The sequence below is a fragment of the Sapajus apella genome, unplaced genomic scaffold (genome assembly GCF_009761245.1).
Source record: "Sapajus apella isolate SASKATOON/1434 unplaced genomic scaffold, GSC_monkey_1.0 scaffold11, whole genome shotgun sequence".
NCBI lineage: Eukaryota > Metazoa > Chordata > Mammalia > Primates > Cebidae > Sapajus > Sapajus apella.
Window position 1 is genome coordinate 9035761 of NW_022436951.1, and position 20307 is coordinate 9056067.

The 20307-nt window shown below is 39.5% G+C and overlaps 1 long non-coding RNA gene across 1 annotated transcript; it reads right to left on the reverse strand.

Moving 5' to 3' along the window:
* Positions 1-8745: 8745 nt before the first annotated feature.
* LOC116552154 lies at positions 8746-20056 on the reverse strand. Its single transcript, XR_004269244.1, has 2 exons — positions 20000-20056; positions 8746-8810 (listed from the first exon to the last, which is right to left on the reverse strand). It is a non-coding gene; the product is annotated as an uncharacterized LOC116552154 (long non-coding RNA).
* Between the last annotated feature and the right edge of the window lie 251 nt (positions 20057-20307).

A 20307-nucleotide genomic window follows, 5' to 3' on the forward strand; every position in this document is an offset into this window, starting at 1 on the left:
AATTTGTTTAAGCTCCTTGTAAAATCTGGATGTTCAACCTTTGTCAAATGGGTAGATTGCAAAATTTTTCTCCCATTCTGTGGGTTACGTGTTCACTCTGATGATAGTTTCTTCTGCTATGCAGAACCTCTTTAGTTTAATTAGATCCCATTTGTCAATTTTGGCTTTTGTTGCCATTGCTTTTGGCATTTTTGTCGTGAAGTCTTTGCCCATGCTCATGTCCTGAATGGTATCACCTAGATTTTCTTCTAGGGTTTTTATGGTTCACCTTTTAACACTATCACTTTGAGTCTTAGGTTCCAGCATATGAAATTTGGAAGAACACATGCATTCACACCATAGCACTGAATTTGTTTGTTCCCTTTTTTTCTTTTTCTCTTTTTATTCTTCTTATGGTTATCTTTGTTTAAACTACTAAATTATGAATTACATATTTTAGGCATTATCTATTGTCATCCTACTATATTAGGATTTACCTCATAAATATTGTCTGTGATATCCTTACCCATTCCTAATACAAACATACGACTATTTTTGTTATTTCATGATTACATTTGTAAATGTTAAATAATAATTACACTTGACTCCACATTTTGCACAATGAGGAAAATCATGTCCTTTCTTAACACCTTTCCTCTCCCACTTTAGCTTCCAGCTTTTCAGATCTATACTTTTATGTTCTTAAGGTATTTGTATCCTGTTTCCGAATAATTATTAAGAACTTTGTGTTTTAGCTATAAATTGATTCTAAATATTTAAAATTAGAAAGTGTCTATGTTATAGTGATGTAAATATTGTTTACTTTCCTACACGAGAGATCCATGCAATCTGTTATGATAATGGCTTATTTCTTGTATAGCCTTCTGTTTGCATAGGACGGGGTTGGCAGAATGTTTCTATAATAATCTGATAGTGAGTACTTAAGGTTTTGTAGACAATAGGGTCTCTGCTGCAACTCTTTTTTCAACATTGCGACTGCGGTGTGAAAGCAACCAAAGACAATATATGAATGAATGAACATGGCTATGCTCCAATAAAACTTTATTTACAAAAATAGGCAGTTGGCTAGCAGGTCATAATTTGCCCACGCTGAGTATAGGAAATTCTAGTTGCCTTTCTGTTTTCTTTAGTGTTCACCTTATCCCATTCTTAACTTTATAAATGTCTCAAAGAAGCTATCAAGTATGTGAGAGTTTCTTGTTTTCTCTATCTCTACAGTACATGCTTTAACTTCTGCTAGGATTGGGACTAATGGCTTTCTTTGTGCTTGTTGTCCGGCTGTCATTTATTTAATTATTAATTTAGCATCTTCTTTTGGAGCACCTATAATATAGTAAGCAACATACTAGTTCAGAGGTAGCCTGGGGTCAGGTTTAGTTTTACTTTGCAAAGAGAATGTAATCTGATAAGTTTTGCATACTTGTTTTTGTGTGAACATCAGCTGTAATAAAGCTAATAAAGTAATTATATCTAAACATATGCATGTATAATAACAACGGCCAGCATTTATTAGGTCTTGATTATAGTGTGATAAATTTTTACATGAATTATTATCCTATTCCCTCTCTTAAGTTCTAATCACACTTCTGGAAAGACATTGGTATTTGGGAAGAGAGGCAGTAACTCCCATTTTTTTTAGGATAGTGGTCAAACCAATTAGTACAAAATGCATAATTAATTTTTGAATTCTTAGAAAGTAAAGAAATTAACTAGATGGTCTCTGCAAGGAAATTGGACCATTAGCAGTGTGAACTACAAAGTTGGTGGTCTAGGAATAAGGCGATGGTCTTGGTTTGTGATTTTAATTTCATCTAGATGGCTATAGGACCTTTAAGAAATGTAATGACAGCAGTAAGAAAATAAAATCCCCAGCCATGAGCTGCAAGCTCTAGCCTACCACTTAAAGACCCATTCCCCTGCTTAGTCATCTTTTCATCTGGCTTTACCTTAAAAGGTGAGTGTCATCCTAGACAATTGTTTTTTATGCCACCAATTCTTGTTTTTTTTAATCAGACCAACCCCATGATATTGTTTGATTGGGGAATCTGATCATTGTTTTTCATATTTTCATACAGACAAACAATGGTTAATATCAGAGCTGATTTTATCCACAGTGGGATGAATCTCTTATTACTCAATTTCCTGTTGTTGGTAATTATAATATAACTCCTCTCTCCTCCTTTTTCTTCCTTAAATTTCGAGAGCTCAGCCCTTAGGGCAACTCCAGTCACTCCACATTTGAAACCCATCACTTGCATTTTTGAACTTCCTCCAACCAAATTATTAAAATAATGTATTCCTGAAGCAATTGCTCTGGTGATTACACTGATTTTGCCTTGTTCTAGTGACAGGTGTTAGGACCATAGCAATTGTGACTCACTGGAAAAAAAAAATCCTAAGTTGAATGCTGCCCAGGACCTAGGCATCCAGGCTATCTGTGATTTGCTGTTTTTATTAATGCTGCAGGAAGGAGGTTTTGTATTAGTCACTATCTGTTTAAAAATATTCCTTCTCTAGATTATCTGTCTGTCTGGCTTGCATAGGCCCCATCACCTAAGCTGGGGAACTGATATGTTCATTTAGATCCTTCTTAATTGCTGAAACAGAGACCATGAGTCCTGCCTGGTTCAGCTAGCCCTGCAGAGCAGCATGGCTGGGCTTGCACTCAGGGGTGTTCTTTGAATATTAAGGAGGTTAGCAATTCTGTGACCAGAGAGCAAATAATACTAAAGCTGCGAATATCTTATATTACTCTGACTTCCACAGACAAGATATTTTGGAACAATGTACCTTCAATAACTTGCAATTTCATTGAAAAGATAAGACAAGTAAATAACTACAAAAGAGATTTGCAGTGTGAATTAAGACTCCTTAGATGGACAGTAAAATTTTTATATATAATACGCATAAAATAGTAAAATAATAAATAATAACACATAACAAAATAATATAATGATAATATTTCTTGAACATTTAATATATTAGTCCATTCTCACACTGCTATAAAGTATACTACCTGAGACTGGGTAATTATAAAGGAAAGAGGTTTGACTGACACAGTTTTGCAGGCTTAACAGGAAGCATGGCTAGGAGGACTCAGGACAATTACCGTCATGGCAGAAGGCAAAAGGAAACAGGCACCTTCTTCACAAGGCTACAGGAGGGAGTGTGTGTGAGGATGAGGAAGTGTCACACTTTAAAACTATCAGCTCTTGTGAGAACTCACTCACTCTCATGAGAACAGCATGAGGGAAACTGCCCCCACGATCCAATCACCTCCCACCTGGTCCCTCCCCAACACATGGGAATTATTAATACAATTTGAGATGAAATTCGGGTGGGGGCACACAGCCAGACCATGTCACCTATCATATGCCAGTCTGTACCAAGTACTTTAATAGACTGTTTCATCATTGTTCAAGGTAGGTGCTAACACTATCTCTATTTTCAGAAGAGGAAATTGAGGCCCAGATAGAGTAAATGACTAGCCCAAGGTTTTCATTACTGATGGGTGACATCACTGGGATTCTGATTGTTGGGTTATATTTTTCTCCCTCTTGTCTGTGATTATTCTACACACAAATGTCTACAGAAGTTTGAACTAGGATGATGATTGGAGAAAGCTTCAGAGAAGTGACATTCATGTAAGATGGCCTTAAAGCACAAGTTAGAACTAGAACAATGGAAATACTAGTGGGAGAAGAGGCTGAGCATTGAAGGTTGAAGAAATAATGGACAAAGGCTTTATGAGCATTATTTTTTCTTTTATCTGTTGACCCATCTCTCCGATGCTCCATGCCTGTCTGTACATCTTGTTCAGATGTATGTACTATTGTGTTGTGTTCGGACACGGTTATTTTTTGGTAAGGCCACTTCACTATGACTAGGTAATGGGGTCCCCGTCTAAAGGGTGTGGATCTGAGTATATCACTTTTGGAAAGGATCATTTTGCTGCCAGGACATTGATTCCCCTAATTTTGGGGAGAAACCTCTTAGACAGGAAGAGAGCATCTGCTCCTTTTAAGTCTGCCTCTTTGTGAGTCTGAACTTAGAGATTTGAGGGCTCTATTGTATGGTGGGGGAAATAATCCTACTTCTGTGTGGAGGCAGGGAGGCACATTAAGAGACATCCCCATAGGAGGAGAGATATTGAAAGATGTAACTGAAGTTACACCAGAAAATAGATTATCCTGCTTCACATTATTTTTCTTTTGTGTTCTGAGAATCCTCAGCAAAGTTTTATTTAAAGGTTTAAACTTGATCTTTGCTATTATGCTCTTTGAACCAAAAAACATAATGCCTACTGAGGTCAGGATGGTGAGGCAGCAATAATTCCTTCACTTTCCCCATCTCCCTTGCTATCCACATACTGCTGCCCACATACATACTTTTGGAGGGCAGGCTATGTGTCACACACAGTGCTAAGAACTTCATGCATAATATCTTAATTAATGTTCACGCCAACACTTGGAATAGGTACCATTATTACCTCTACTTTAATTTTGAGGGTCACAGAACCAGTAAGCAGTAGTTTCAACGGTCTATTGCCACAATAATGCTGCAAAATAAATGACTACAAAACATCAGTGACATGCAATAGTAAATGTTTATTTTTGTGCATGAGTCTGTGGCAGTTCAGCTAATCTTATCTGGACTTGGCTTATCTCACCCCATCTCCCTCTTGTGTCCAGGTTTGGGATGGCTTAGTGGCTTTGCTGGTCTTGGCTGGACTTGCTCCTGGGGTTTGGCTAGTTACTGACTGATTGAGGATGACCTCAACTGGGATGACTAGGAGTTTTTCTTTTCTTTACTTCTTGCCCATCTTTGCTAGTCTAGGCAGGTCCATCTTATCACATGGCAGAGGGAAAGAGCAATAAGCAGAGCCATGCTTCTAGTACCATGTGTACTGGTATTCTCTTGGGCAAAGCAAATCACATGGCCAGGTTAAGAGGGAATAACAAGGTTACATGGCAAAGGGCTTGGAGAGGTGAAAAATTGAGCCATTAATCCAATCCACCTACCATAATGGTAGAGTTCATGCCCCCTCTCACTTCTCTGTCTCCCACTAATTAGTGAGAATTATTTAATCTTTTTTCAATTATTCTTTACTTACCTTCCTCAAAGAGAAGAGTACTCATAGACTAGAAGATTTGGGGCTGAAAAGTCTAGCCACTTCCACCTTTCTCATCAGAGATTCTCCCCACACTGACAGTTTAAGAAAAGCAGTTCGCTTCTTTGTAATGTGTATATTCATATCCTGGAATTATGATAACTCATCAGATTCCAAGTGGAAGAATTTTCTTCGATGCAGTGGTTATCATTCCAGAGGATGAAGACTCTTTCAATAATGAAGTACTCACAGAGCCTTACATGATATTAGCTGTGTCAGGCTGAAGAAATATATAACAGCAAAGAGTTATTTTAAATTCAGTCCAGGTGTTTAGACTAATTTATAGTCTAAGTATTAAGTAAAGTTTAATAATCCCCACAATATCTCTATACATTTTGAAAATAGTGGTATTTATATATGTGAGATGTTAATTATGTATTTAAGAGAGAGTGCAGTTTGAGTACATGAATTCTTTGTTTCCTTGCCATGTCTCTGAGGCTTCCCTCCCAAGTAAAGACACACACAAATACATAAACTATCTGCCTCTTAGCCTTACTGACAGAGGCTTACTTATTACATATTTTACAACATACCTGATAGTAAATGTATGGCTGACGTTGCAAATGGAGCCCACTGGAGCTGCCTTTTATGAGATGCAGGAAGTGGCAACCTCCTGACTCTCTACAGAGAATCTTCACTGGATACAGAAGAGAGACCTCTCTTCTAAGCCAGGGACTCAAAAATCTATGTTGAGCTTAAACTTCCCTTTCCAGCTTTCTTTTTCACATTGCCTTTATAAAATGCTCCTCTATTAAACACATTTTGCTTATTTCTGCTTTTTGCTTTATAGGAATTATCTTCTCAGTGACAGGTAACCAATCACCTGTCCCTGAAGGCCGGGTTCCTGGTTCCCTGAAGTCTTCCTCAACTAGGTCCTCAGTCTGTCTTTTACTTCTTTATTCTGTTCATCTTGTTGCTTAATTGGCTTCTTATATTCAATTTACTTCAATTCGCATTTATTAGGCACTTTCAGGCACGACACAGCAGGCCAGGTCCCAGGGTTGTGGAGTGAAGACTCTCTCTGCTATGAAAAAACCCAGCTATTTTCTCTACATTTCAGATTCCCAACTCCATTCCACGCACTTTATTTTTATATACCCTAAAGCACGAAGTAAATAGAAAATGGTTTAAAAGTACATCTTGAATTAATAGAAAAGGAATCACTATGAGATATTCCCTTGAGGAGTATGTATTGAAGTCTTAAATCTGAAAAGATGAACTTCTATGACTTCAAAAGATTTTCCTCTGACCATGGTGAGGAGGCTGATTGTAAGACAGCCAAGCCCAGTGCTGGCTCAACATTGAACCTGGACTATCATCTGAGGGATCCACCCTGAGCTTACACAAGACGTTGAAGGGCAAGAGCTCTTTTATTAACGGTTTGGAAAGGGAGGGGCTGATCAAAAGTTACCTCAGACCAAGACCCTGGAGGCCTCCTGGGTACTTGGCAGTGGTTCATTGTTGCTTATACCATGTTGAATGAATGAATGTTGACAAAGTCAGAAAGGAAATTGCTAGACTTGAGGTTGAAAGAAATGGATGCTTCAATTAATTCTTGGCTCCATTGCCCATATGTCAAATTTTGGCCTGCCCCTTTTCCATGACCTCTGTTGGGTGGAAGCAGGACAGACCAGAATCTCCCAATAATTTCCCTCTGGGATAGCAGGAGAGATCGCCGTGAGAGATGCCCAATAAATATGCCAGTTGGCTTTAAGATTTCCACTGGAATGACTTTAGTGGAATCAAGTAACTTCCCTGCCAATCAAAAGCAGAGATGTCAGTGGAGGAAGCAAGAAGAGAAAAAAATGGAATTTGGTATACAGGCATCTCATTTCTATCATATTTTTGAGCAACAACTTCCATCAAGACTACAGTGTTCCACTTCTCAGTGTGCCCACCAATACCTGCTGAGATGGCCTGCATTGCCTTTCTAAATTCATGTGCAACAGCTGCTGAGGAATCAGGAAAAAAAATAATGCATACGTTTCCATGTTTAATTAGTGGACTAGTTAAAACCAGATCAATCATAGGCTTTCCTGGCTATCTGTTGTTATGGTGTTCAAGAGCATTCTGTTATTCTTGTGACCTCGCAAAAATCAACAATATGTGGTTGTATAAATTGTATAACATTCATTTAACAATATGTGATTGTATAAAACATTCACAAAACAATGGCCAATTTATTTCTTTGCATTAGAGCACAAATCACATAACTGACTAACAGTCGAGTTCACACATAATTCTGACTTTAACCACTCATGTGGTACTTTGCTTCACTAGTTGCTTTTTGGTCCTTCGGGGTGGTAGAATAGGACTCCTACGAGGAAAGACTGACAAAGATTCTTTGCTTGGCCAAACATTAGTCAGGCTCCTGAACCTTCTTCTAGGCCCATTCATATACTTCCTTGCAGTGTCCAGTTTCAACAAAAAACCCCACTCTTGGTATCTGATCATGCTCAGTATCCAACTGGGCTCCTCAACTTTCGCTGTCTCCTAAGGGATGTCTGATTACCTGGACAAGAATTTTGTTATGTTGGTTTATCCAGAATACCTCTTACCCTTAATGTTTCCTCTAAGTAATTTTCCATCCACTGACCCCTCCACCGTGCTCCTTGGCTGTAAATTCCACCTTGTTCATGTTGCATTTGGAGTTGGGTCTAATCTCTCTCCCCCCTCACATGACCTTGTTGCCATGGTCGCTGTACCTATTGTGATGGTGCTGAATCATGTCTTGCTTACCACGCTTTAATGAGTGTCACTGAATAATTTTTTTTTAATACAAGATCCAAATTCTGACCTTATTTCTGTACTGTTTATTAGTTAGCTGTGTATCCTTAGAAAAATTGTTTAAATTCTTTGAATTTCCATTTTTTCAAAATTGTGGATGAGAACCTATTGTCACTGAAAAATCTACTGAGATTCTAATTACTGTCATGTTATGTTTTCAATACTATGGAAAATGGGAAGATTTAAAGGTAATTTTTCCTTCCTCTAATGAGTTCCCCGCTCCCTTTATGCATGCCTTGTGTTCTGTGCTTCTTAGATCCTAAGGGAATTATGTTTTTTAGTTTATTAGACATTCCCTTCCCTCAAGACCACCACTGCCCAGAGCTTTGTTTGGAAGTACAGGATTGCTGTGCGAAGGAAGAAGAAAATTAAGTGAGGGCTGATTTTTAGCCATCTCAGGTGGGGCTTAGCCAAATTTTACTTGAATTTAAAAAATACATGGCTACCTCGCACGCACTGCCTATGGGTTAGCATTACTCCACAAGTAGCAGTAAAAAAATACTCATGATAATTTTTGCGTGTCAGCATTGTGGGGAGGCTTATATAGGCCCCCTTTCTTTTGGAGTTAATGTAAGGACTGAAATCATGGAGCATGTGTGAAAGCACCTAGCCCAATGCCTCACACAAACTGGGATCAATAACTGCTTGTTTCATTTCTCTTTTCTGCCTACTTATTAATGCTCACACAAACTGGGGTCAATAAATGCTTATTTTATTTCTCTTTTCTGCCTACTTGTTATTTCATTTCTCTTTTATGCCTACTTGCTGGGCTAATTTTTTATATTTTTAGTAGGGACAGGGTTTCACCGTGTTGGCCAGGCTGGTCTTGAAGTACTGACCTTAGGTTATCCACCTACCTTATCCTCCCAAAGTGCTGGGATTACAGGCTTAAACCACATCACTTGGCCAATTTATTGTATATTTTTAAATGGCTAGAAGAGAAGATTTTGAATGTTTTTAACACAAATAAATGATAAATGTTTGAGGTGATGGATATGTTAATTAACAGTATGAAAAATATCATACCGTATACTATAAATACATACAATTATCATTTGTCAAATAAAAATAATGATTTTTTAAAAAGAAAGAAAGATGTACCTCACATTCATTCCTGATTTGACTATATTTCATTGCCTCAGGCTGTAAAAACGCTTTAAGTTTGTTTGGTGATCAAAAAAAGGGACAATGAAATATTGGAGTGTGTACAACTTTCTTTAAACAAAGAATCATGGGAGGTCTTCTCATGTTTTTGTGTCTTCTTTCTTATTTTATTATTTCTTATTTTTATTACTATATATATATACACACACATACGTACATATATGTGATGCTTATATATTTATTTTAATGCAGGGTTATTTTCATTTTAGGGTTATTGAGTTCTAACATACATACAATAAATATTACTACAATTAATGTATAGTTCAATGAATATTAACAAATATATGTTGTCATACAGTAATAACCATTATCAAGTTTTAGAACATTTCCACTGGTATGGTTTGGATATTTGTCCCTTCCAAATCTCATGTTTAAATGTAATCCACAATGTTGAAGTAGGGGGCCTACTGGGAGGTGTTTGGGTCATGGGGACAGATTCCCTCATGAATGTCTTGGTGCCCTCCTTACAGTAATGAGTGAGCTCTTGGGAAATCTGTTTTTTAAAGAGTATGGCATTTCCTTCCTCCCTCTGTCTTGTTCTTTTTCTCACTATGTGATGTGCCTGCTTCCTCTTTGCCTTCTATCATTAGTAGAAGCTTCCTGAGGCCTTCACCAGATGCAGTTGCTGGTACTATGCTTCCTGTACAGCCTGCAGAATCATGAGCTGAAATAAACCTCTTTTCTTTATAAATGTTTTAGTCTCAGGTATTTCTTTCTAGCAATGCAAGAACAGACTAACACATCCAATATATCAAAAAGTTCTCTCTCCTTTGTAGTTGGACCTGTTTCTCTCCCAGGCCCTGTCAACCTTTGATCTGATTTATATCTCTATAGTTTGAATCTTGTTTCTTTCTGTATCTTATATCCAATAGACCAACAAAGTATGACTTTCAAACTAAAGATTTTGATCTACTTTTGGATGCTGTGGGTTCAAATATGCTACAGAGTGAGTGGGAATAAAATAATTTTTGCATGATTCTTGAGTTATGATCATATGAGAGCAAAGCAAATAGAAAATCCATAAGAAAATGTTGACCTTAATCCATTGACTCTCCTATCCTTTACAGTCTATTTAAATTCCATGACTCATCATTATTCCCTTTTACACACCGTCAACCCTTCTCCCCTCTATCACTTTAATGTATCAGCTTGTCAAAACCACAACAATGGTTAAATCCAACTTCTCCTCCACTCTATGCCTATGTCAGTGTGGCTTAACACAGTAGAAGAATGACACACAGCACTGCTGACTAGCACCACTTTAAGTTCATGAACCCAAAGTGTTCCCTTAAGGCTTCCTGACAAATAGTTTACATTTTTCTAGTCTGAGTTTAGTGTCCCATTGATACGGTTTTATTCTGTGTCTCCACTATGTCTCATGTCAAATTGTAAGCCCCAATGTTAAAGGTGGGGCCTGGTGGGAGGTATTTGGATCATGGGGCCGGTTCTTCATTAATGGTTTAACACCATCACCTCTTGATACTGTACAGTGAGTGAGTTCTCATGAGATCTGGCTGATTAAAGGTGTGTGGTACCTCCCCGCTCCCTTGCTCCTTCTCTAGCTGTTAGACATGCCTACTTCCCTTTTCCTTCTGCCACGTTTGTAAGTTTCTTCAGGCCTCCCTAGAAGCCAAGCAGATGCCAGCATCATGCTTCCTATACATCCTGTGGAACTGTGAGTCAATTAAACCTCTTTATAAATTATCTACTCTCAGGTATTTCTTTATAGCAATGTGAGAATGGACTAATAAAGAAAATTGGTACCAAGGAGTGAAACGTTGCTATAAAGATACCTGAAAATGTGGAAGCAACTTTGGAACTGGGTAATAGGCAGAAGTTAGAAGGGTGTGGAGGGTTTAGAAGAAGAGAGGAAGATGAACTTTCTAGAGACTTGTTAAATTGTTGTGACCAAAATGTTGATTGTGATAGGAACAATGAAGTCCAGGCTGAGGAGGTCTCAGATGGAAATGAGGAATTTATTGGGAACTGGAGTAAATGTCACTTTTGCTATGTTATAATAAAGAACTCGGTTGGATTGTGCCCCTGCTCTAGGGATCTGTGGAACTTTGAACTTGAGAATGATGATTTAGGGTATCTGGTGAAATAAATTTCTAAGCTGCGAAGCATTCAAGATCTGGCCTTACTGCTTCAAACAACCAATGCTCATATATATGAAGAAAGAGACGACCTGAAACGGTTCTAAAAGGGAAGCAGAGCATAAAAGTTTGGAAACTTTGCAGTCTGGCCATGTGGTAAAAAGAGAAAAGCCTATTTTCAGGGGTTAAATTCAAGCAGGCTGCAAAAATTTGCATAAGAGGAGCCAATTGCTAATAGCCAAGACAATGGGAAAAAGGCCTTGAAGGTATTTCAGAGAACTCCATGCATCTTTGCCCACCACAGGCCCAGAGGCCTAGGAGGGAAGAATGGTTTTATGAACCAGACTCAGGGCCCTGCCACCTTGCACAGCCTTGGGACACTGCTCCCTGAACTCCAGTTTCTTCAGCTCCAGGCTAGGTGCAGCTTGGGCTACTGCTTCCACAAGCCTTTGCAGCCTCCACATGGTGTTAATCCTGTGGGTGCACAAAGTGCAGGACTTGAGGCTTGGAAGCCTTCATCTAGATTGCAGAAGATGTATGGAAAAGCCTGGATGCCCAGGAAGAAGCCTGCTGCAGGGATAGGGCCCTCACAGAGAACCTCTGCTATGGCAATTAAGAGGGAAAACATGGGGTTGAAGCCCACACACAAAGTCCCCACTGGGTTATTGCCTAGTGGAGCCATAGGAAGGAGACCACTGGACTTCTGCCAAGATGGCTGAATAGGAAGAGCTCTGGAGCGCAGTTCCCAGTGAGAGAGATGCAGAAGGCAAGTAAACTCTGCATTTCCAACAGAAGTACCAGGTTCATTTCAATGAGACCAGTTGGACAGTGTGTGTAGCCCAAGGGAGGCAAACCGAGGCAGGGAGGGGTGCTGCCCTACTCAGGAAGTGCAAATGGATGGAGGATTGGGGACTTTACCCCTTCAGCACTCCAGTTCAGACATTGTGCTTCTACCATGGCCATTGCAACCCACAGTCCAGGAGAACACTGCTGGGCTGAAATGCGCCATGTGTTACCAACACAGATCTGAGTGACAGCTGTGGCTGGCCTGGTGCCACTAGTTGTTGGCACAGATCTGGGTGGAAGTTTTGACCAGGACTGAAAGCGCCTGCAGGATGAATCTACCTGCCCTCCAGGAAGACGGAGAGCTGAAAACAGGGAGACAGGAAATATGGCTTGGCAGGTCACACCCAACAAAGACCAGCAAACTGAAGCCCTTTCACTTGAGAGTACTGCAGGCAGCACATAAGTCCAAGCTAAACCCAAGATGTTTGAGCTCAGTGAGGGGCATCTGCCATTACAAAGGTGGGTATATTCTCACCTGTGTAAGAAAAAGCCAGAGGAAGTCTACACAGCAGCTGGGCTGAGTCCGAGGCAAGCCAACAGCACCTCTGCAGGCAGACAACGGACAGACTGCCTTCTCAAAGCAGCTCCCTAAACCCTGAATAGCCAAAAAAATGCCTCAGACAGGAGAGCTCAGCCTGACACCTGGTGGGTACCTTACTGGGACAAAGCTACCAGAGGAAAGATCAGGCAGCAATTCTTGCTGCTCCACACACCCTGCAGGTGATTCCCAGGCAAGGAAGTTCTGGAGTGGACCTCTAGCAGTCCTACAGCAGAGGGTCCTGACTGTTAGAAGGGAAACTAAAAAAAACAAAAAGAAATAGCTTCAACATCAACAGAAAGGTCATCCACTCAGAGACCCCATCTGAAATCACCAACTTCAAAGATCAAAGGTAGATAAACCCGTGAAGATGGGAAGAAACCAGCACAAAAAGGATGAAATCATCAAAGACCAGTATACCTCTCCTCTTCCAAGGGATCACAACTCCTCACCAGCAAGGGAACAAAACAGGCTGGAGAATGAGTTTGATGAATTGATAGAAGCAGGCTTCAGAAGTTGGGCAATAACAAACTTCTCTGAGCTAAAGGAACATGTTCTAACCTAATGCAAAGAAACTAAAAACCTTGAAAAAATGTTAGAAGAAATGCTCACTAGAATAACCAGCTTAGAGAAGAAAATAAACGACTTGATGGAGCTGAAAAACACAGCACGAGAACTTCGTGAAGCAAACACAAGTTTCAATAGCTGAATCAATCAAGCAGAAGAAAGGATATCAGAGATTGAAGATCAACTCAATGAAATAAAATGAGAAGGCAAGATTAGAGAAAAAAGAGTGAAGAGAAATGAACAAAGCCTCCAAGAGAAATGGGAGTATGTGAAAAGACCTAATCTATGCTTGATGGGTGTACCTCAATGTGACAAGGAGAATGAATCCAAGCTGGAAAACACTCTTCAGAATATTATCCAGGAGAATTTCCCCAATCTAGCAAGGCAGGCCAACATTCAAGTCCAGGAAATACAGAGAACACCACAAAGATACTCCTTAAGAAGAGCAACAGCAAGGCACGTAATCATCAGATTCACAAGGGTTGAAATCAAGGAAAAGATGCTAAGGGCAGTCACAGAGAAAGGTCAGGTCACCCACCAAGGGAAGCCCATCAGACTCACAGTAGATCTCTCAGCAGAAACCCTACAAGCCAGAAGAGAGTGAGGGCCATTATTCAATGCCTTTAAAGAAAAGAATTTTCAACCCAGAATTTCATATCCAGCCAAACTAAGCTTTATAAGTGAAGGAGAAATAAAATCCTCTACAGATAAGCAATTGTTGAGAGATTTCCTCACCACCAGATCTGCCTTACAAGAGCTCCTGAAGGAAGCACTAAACATGGAAAGGAACAACCAGTACCAGCCACTGCAAGAGCCTACCAAATGGTAAAGACCAATGATGCAATGAAGAAACTGCATCAACTAAAGGGCAAAGCAACCAGCCAGAAACAAAATGGCAGGATCAAATTCACACATAACAATATTAACGTTAAATGTAAATGGCCTAAATGCCCCAATCAAAGACACAAACTGCAAACTGGATTAAAAAGCCAAGAACATCAGCGTGCTGTATTCAGGAGACCCATCTCACATGCAAAGACACACATAGACTCAAAATAAAGGGATAGAAGAAGATTTACCAAGCAAATGGAGAGCAAAAAAAAAAAAAGAAAAGAAAAAAAAATAGGGGTTGCAATCCTAGTCTCTGCTAAAACGGACTTTAAACCAACAAAGATCAAAAGAGACAAAGAAGGGCATTACATAATGGTAAAAAGATCATTGCAACAAGAAGAACTAACTATCCTAAATATATATGCACCTAATACAGGATCACCCAGATACATAAAGCAAGTTCTTAATGACCTACAAAAAGACTTAGCTCCCTCACAATAATAGTGGGAGACTTCAACACTCCACTGTCAATGTTAGACAGATGAATGAGACAGAAAATGAACAAGGATATCCAGGACTTGAAGGCAGATCTTGACCAAGTGGACATAATAGACATCTACCAAACTCTCCACCCCAAATCCACAGAATATACAGTCTTCTCAGCACCAAATCTCATTTACTCTAAAATCGACCACACAATTGGAAGTAAATCACCCCTCAGCAAACGCAAAAGAACAGAAATCATAACAACCAGTTTCTAGGACCATAGAGCAATCAAATTAGAACTCAGGACTAAGAAACTCACTCAAAACCACACAACTACATGGAAACTGAACAACTTGCTCCTGAATGACGAGTGAATAAACAATGAAACAAAGGCAGAAATAAAGATGTTCTTTGAAACCAATAAGAATGAAGACACAATATAACAGAATCTCTTGGACACATTTAAAGCAGTGTCTAGAGGGAAATTTAATGCAATAATTGCCCACATGAGAAGCAAGGAAAGATCTAAAATTGACACCCTATCATCAAAATTGAAAGAGAGGAGCAAGATTAAAAAAACCTCAAAAGCTAGCAGAAGACAAGAACAGCTAAGATCAGAGCAGAAATGAAGGAGATAGAGACACAAAAACCCTTCAAAAAATAAATAAATCCAGGAGCTAGTTTTTTGAAAAGGTCAACAAAATAGATTTCTAGCCAGACTAGTAAAAAAGAAAAAAGAGAAGAATCGAATAGATGCAATAAAAAACGATAAAAGAGATATTACCACTGATCCCACAGAAATAAAAACTACCATAAGAAATTACTGCAAACAACCCTAAGCACATAAAACCGTAAATCTGGAAGAAATGGATAAATTCTTAGACACTTGCACCCTCCCAAGACTAAATCATGAAGAAGCTGAAACCCTGAAAAGACCAATAACAAGGGCTGCAGTTAGGCAGCAATTAATAGCCTACCAACCGGAAAAAGTCCAGGTCCAGATGGGTTCACAGCTGATTTCTACCAAGAGTACAAAGAGGAGCTCGTACCATTCCTTCTGAAACTATTCCAAACAATACAAAAAGAGAGAATCCTTCCCAAATCATTTCATGAGACCAACATCATCCTGATACAAAAACCTGGCAGAGACACAACTGAAAAAGAAAATGTAAGGCCAATAGCCATGATGAACATCAATGCAAAAATCTTTAATTAAATACTGGCAAATAAAATGGAAAAGCACAACGAAAAGCTTATCCATCATGATCAAGCAGGATTTATCCCAGGGATGCAAGGCTGGTTCAACATCTGCAAATCTATAAACATAATCTATCACATAAACAGAACCAAAGACAAAAACCACATGATTATCTCAATAGATGCAGAGAAGGTCTTTGACAAAATTCAGTAGCCTTTATGCTAAAAACCCTCAATAAACTAGGTGTTGATGGAATGTATCTCAAAATAATAAAAGCTATTTATGATAAACCCACAACCAATATCACACTGAACGGGCAAAAACTGGAAGGATTCCCTTTGAAAACTGGCACTAGACAAGGATGCCCTCTCTCACCACTCCTATTCAATATAGTATTGGAAATTCTAGCCAGAGCAATTAGTCAAGAAAAAGAAATAAAAGGGATTCAGTTAGTCTCTATTTGCAGACGACATGATTGTACATTTAGAAGACCCCATCATCTCAGCCCAAAATCTCCTTAAACTGACAAGCAACTTCAGCAAAGTCTCAGGACACGAAATCAATGTGCAGAAATCACAAGCATTCCTATACACCAATAACAGAAAAACTGATAGCCAAATCATGAGTGAACCCCTATTCACAATTGCTACAAAGAGTATAAATACCTTGGAATACGATCACAATTGATACAAAGAGTATAAATACCCAGGAATACAATTAGCAAAGGATGTAAAGGACCTCTTCAAGGAGAGCTACAAACCACTGTTCAAGGAAAATAAAAGAGGACACAAACAGATGGAAAAACATTCTATGCTCATGGTTAGGAAGAATCAATATCGTGAAAATGGCCATGCTTCCCAGAGTAATTTATAGATATAATGCTAACCCCATTAAGCTACCATTGACCTTCTTCACAGAACTGGAAAAAAACCACGTTAAACTTCATATGGAACCAAAAGAGAGCCTGCATAGCCAAGACAATCCTCAGCAAAAAGAACAAAGCTGGAGGCATCATGCTACCTGACTTCAAACTATACTACAAGGCTACAGTAATCAAAACACCATGGTACTGGTACCAAAACAAAGTTATAGATCAGTAGAGCAGAACAGAGGCCTTGGAAGTAATGCCACACATCTACAACCATCTGATCTTTGACAAACCTGACAAAAGCAAGCAATGGGGAAAGGATTCCCTGTTTAATAAATGGTGTTGGGAAAACTGGCTAGCCATGTGCAGAAAGCAGAAACTGGACCCCTTTCTTACACCTTACACTAAAATTAACACCAGATGAATTAAAGATTTAAACATAAGACCTAACACCATAAAAACCCTAGAAGAAAACCTAGGCAATACCATTCAGGACATAGGCATAGGCAAGGACTTCATCACTAAAACACCAAAAGCAATGGCAACAAAAGCCAAAATAGGCAAATGAGATCTAATTGAAGTTAAGAGCTTCTGCACAGCAAAGGAAACAGTCATTAAATTGAACTGGCAACCAACAGAATGGTAAAAATCTTTTGCAAGCTACCCATCTGACAAAGGGCTAATATCCAGAATCTACAAATAACTAAAACAGATTAAAACCCATTCAAAAGTGGGCAAAGGATATGAACAGACACTTTTCAAAAGAATGCATTTATGAGGCCATGAAATAAATGAAAAAAATGCTCATCATCACTGGTCATTAGAGAAATGCAAATCAAACCACATTGAGATACCATCCCATGCCAGTCAGAATGATGATCATTAAGAAATCTGGAGACAACAGATACTGGAAAGGATGTGGAGAAATAGGAACACTTTTACACTGTTGATGGGAGTGTAAACTAGTTTAACCATTGTAGAAGAGAGTGTGGCAATTCCTCAAGGATCTAGAAATAGAAATTCCATTTGATCCAGCAATCCCATTACTGGGTATATACTCAAAGGATTATAAATCGTTCTATTATAAAGACACATGCACATGTATGTTCATTGAGGCACTGTTTACAATAGCAAAGACTTGGAACCAACCCAAATGCCCATTGATGATAGACTGGACAGTGAAAATATGGCACATATACACCATGAAATACTATGCAGCCATAAAAAGCGATGAGTTTGTGTCCTTTGTACGGACACGGATGAACCTGGAAACCATCATTCTCAGCAAACTGATGCAAGAACAGAAAATCAAACACTGCATGTGTTCAATCATAGGTGGATGTTGAACATATGGACACAGGAAGGGGAACATCACACATTGGGGTCTGTTTGGGAGTGGGGGGCTAGGGGAGGCACAGCAGGGGGCAGGGAGCTTGGGAACGGATAACACTGGGAGAAATGCCTGATATAGGTGACAGGGGGATGGAGACAGCAAACCACCGTGGCATGTGTGTACCTATGCAACAATCCTGTGTTATCTACCCCAGAACTTAAAGCACAATAATTAAAAAAAAAAAAAAGAATTAGGACACCATCCCCCAAACCCTGGAATGATAGGGCTACTGATAGCTTGTACCATGTGCCTGAAAAAGCCACAAGCACTCAACTCTAGCCCATGAGAGCAGCTGTGGGGGCTGAACTCTGCAAAGCCATGGGGACAGAGCTGCCCAAGGCTTTGGAAGATCATCCTTTGCAATAGTGTGCCCTGGATGGAAAACATGAAGACAAAGGAAATTATTTTGGAGGTTTAAGGTTTAATGACTGCCCTGCTGGTTTTTGGTCAGATTTGCATGGGGCCCATGGCCCATTCTTTTGGCTGATTTCTCACTTTTGGAATGGGAGTATTTACCTAATGCCTGCACCTCCATTGTATCTTAGAAGTACCAACTTGTGTTTGATTTTACAGGCTCATAGGTGGAAGGAACTTGTCTCAGATGAGACTGGACTTTTGAGTTAGTGCTGGAAGAAGTTAAGTCATTGCGGACTGTTGGGAAGGCATGATTGCATTTTGCAATGTGAGAAGGATATGAAATTTGAAGGGGCTGGGAGTGGAATGATATGGTTTGTTTCTGTGCTCCCAACAAATCTCATGTTAAATTGTAATCCTCAGTGTTGGAAGTGGAGCCTGGTGGGAGGTGATTGGCTCATGGTGGTGATCCTTCATGAGTGGTTTATCACCATCCCTCCTTGGTACTATATAGTGAGTGAGTTCTTATGAGATCTTGTCATTTAAAGGTATGTGGCATCTCCCCCTGCCTTGCTGCTTCTCCAGCCATGTAAGACATGCCTCCTTCCCCTTTGCCTTCTGCTATGTTTGTAAGTTTCCTGAGGCCTCCCTAGTAGCCAAGCAGATGCCAACATCATGCTTCCAGTATCAGGTATTTCTTTATCGTAATGTGAGAATGGATAAATATGCCTGCTCTTATAGATGATTTTTAAATAAATTTTCTTAGTCCTCAAGACCCAACATCTCCCTTTGGATTTCTATTCTCAGTGAAAATACTAAAGCAATCACAAGAGCGTTTTCACAAACTCTCATCATGATTATTGTCAATGTATCTACTGACAATTTATATCTGCATACTTTGCCATTTTCCTGTTAAACTCTCCAGGTACAGGCAGAAGACCAATGCCTCCATTTGCATAATAGACCCCATTTCCTAGCTTATGCATAGATAATTTTCCAAGCATTCTTTCATCTTTCCCAAATTACTAATTTTCTGCCATCTATTAGGCCACTCCCAATTAACATATAAACAAACTGCTATTTCTATTATCATAAAATCAAAAACAAACTTCTCAATCTTCACTTCTCCTACTGGATGTGCATTGTCTCATTTCTCTGCTCCCCTTTACAGCAAAACTCCTCAGGACAGTATCTCAACTCACTGTCTCCAGTTCCATTCCTTGTATTCTGTCTTGAACTCACTTAACGGAATCTTTTCTTGTGTGGGGGAGAAAAGTTATATTACCTCTCACCCACCCCAAGATTCGTGGCTGAGGCCCCTATAACAAAGGGAAGATTATCAAAAGAAAATCCTATAAGTTTGTTTAACATAAATTTTACATTACCTGAGAGCTTTCAAAATCAGGACTGAAAGAAAGAGGGAAACCTGTGTATTTTTTTTTTTTTTTTTTTTTTTTTTTTTTTTGTTATATGTGAGACGGAGTTTCACTCATGTTACCCAGGCTGGAGTGCAATGGCGCGATCTCGGCTCACCGCAACCTCCGCCTCCTGGGTTCAGGCAATTCTCCTGCCTCAGCCTCCTGAGTAGCTGGGATTACAGGCACGCGCCACCATGCCCAGCTGATTTTTTGTAGTTTTAGTAGAGACGGGGTTTCACCGTGTTGACCAGGATGGTCTCGATCTCTTGACCTCGTGATCCACCCGCCTCGGCCTCCCAAAGTGCTGGGATTACAGGCTTGAGCCACCGCACCCGGCCACCTGTGTATTTTTATGAAAAGTTATGCAGAAATATGATTGGAGGACAAAAGGACATATCTAATGTTAAGAAGCTGATGGGAACTTAGCAAAACCTGTTTATTCAGGTTCTTCTTGGCATCTCTGTATCTTCAATAATAAAGACATTCCTTTCCTTGAGGTATAGAGTAGGCATCTCAGGATAAAGTTTTTATGATGACCTAGACCTACATTCAAAAGTCAGAGAATTTTTTACTTACCTGCTTCAAGGGAGA